At 47.4% G+C, this 1687-nt stretch overlaps 1 pseudogene; it reads left to right on the top strand.

The window, feature by feature from the left end:
- Positions 1-534: 534 nt before the first annotated feature.
- On the top strand, positions 535-1134 carry LOC126161265 (transcription factor BTF3 homolog 4-like; annotated as a pseudogene).
- Positions 1135-1687: the final 553 nt, after the last annotated feature.

The following is a 1687-nucleotide window of genomic DNA, read 5'->3' as shown; positions in this document are numbered from 1 at the left end:
TGAAGAAAGATCGCCAGTTTTACCTGAAGGGCGTGCTTTTGAAAATATAAGGAATGGGAAGTTTCGCACTCTAGAAGTTCCTAGAACATTCCAGAACATTCTAGAGTACTCGAGAACATTCGAGAGCAATCCCCAACATTCCAGAACGTTCCGAAATGTTCCACAACGATCCTGGATGTTCTGGAATGTTCGAGAATAGTCTGGGAACATCCCAGATGATTTTGGAACATTTCAGAACACTCTCGAATATTGATGGAGGATACCGAAACATTGTGGCCAGTTCGAAGCCTTTTTAGTACGTTCTGGAATTCGCCACTTGTGGGGATATTCATGATGAAGCGAAATTAGTACATTCGAGCTTCGCAGCGCGACTCCTCATATGCCAGCGATAAAAAAATGTCTGTCACAAGATTTCGTCCAGCGAGTACATCCGGCAGAAAAAGGACCTTAAAGAGTTACAGTCTGGCAACACTGTAACCACATGAATGGTAACTACCTCTGTCAGTACATGTTTGTCGTCTCTACCATGAAGTAGTAGTCCGTATTTCAACTGTAGGGACGCTCAGTATTTGTTTGTGTACGTGTTAATCATATGTGGTTAAGGAAGCAGAAATGAACCAAGAAAAGTTGAAGAAACTACAGTCCCAGGTGCGGATTGGAGGGAAAGGCACACCGTGAAGGAAGAAGAAGGTTGTTCATGCAACCGCAGCTACTGATGACAAGAAGTTGCAAAGTTCGTTGAAGAAGCTCTCAGTAAATACTACACCGGGAATCGAAGAAGTAAATATGATCAAGGATGACGGTGCCGTAATTCACTTTAATAATCCTAAAGCCCAAGCGTCTTCAGCGTCCAATACATTTGCCATCACTGGCCTTGGAGAAACCAAGCAAATTACAGAAATGTTACCGGGTATTCTAACTCAGTTGGGCACTGAGGGTTTGACTCAATTAAAGCGCCTGGCATCGAGTGTGGCAAACAGTGCTGCAGGCGGCAAAGCTAGCAATGAAGAAGACGACGAAGTTCCTGAACTTGTTGAGAACTTCGACGAGGCAAGTAAGGAAGAGGTTGCTGTAATACCAGATAAATCCGAGGGGACGGACGCAGATGGATCCGAAGGTGACGGAAAACAGTGAGCCGTGTATCGACTCGTGCTACACCTTGTGTTTAGATTGCATTGGTTTTCCTTTTCTTCCCCTCACATGTTTGTTTGATATGTTGTCTGTCATTAAGTGGCTGCTTGGTTGTCTTTTCCCTCTGCTATCGTTATCTGCGTTTTTGCTTCCGGGAAACTGCTATGGAGGAAGTGAGATCTTTGATCGGTTTTAACCTCGTGTGGGAAGTAAGGGATTGCGCGCAGAGAGTATGGTGGGCACGGGAGGGCAGTGTGGCTCTCCAGCGCGAAGCAGGCGTCGTCGGTTCCGAGTCGCCACGTGATGTACACTCCTGGAAATGGAAAAAAGAACACATTGACACCGGTGTGTCAGACCCACCATACTTGCTCCGGACACTGCGAGAGCGCTGTACAAGCAATGATCACACGCACGGCACAGCGGACACACCAGGAACCGCGGTGTTGGCCGTCGAATGGCGCTAGCTGCGCAGCATTTGTGCACCGCCGCCGTCAGTGTCAGCCAGTTTGCCGTGGCATACGGAGCTCCATCGCAGTCTTTAACACTGGTAGCATGC

Source organism: Schistocerca cancellata, chromosome 2, assembly GCF_023864275.1.
Source record: "Schistocerca cancellata isolate TAMUIC-IGC-003103 chromosome 2, iqSchCanc2.1, whole genome shotgun sequence".
Lineage (NCBI taxonomy): Eukaryota > Metazoa > Arthropoda > Insecta > Orthoptera > Acrididae > Schistocerca > Schistocerca cancellata.
The sequence above is the reverse complement of the archived record's forward strand: the minus strand, read 5'-3'. Positions and strand labels throughout refer to the sequence as shown.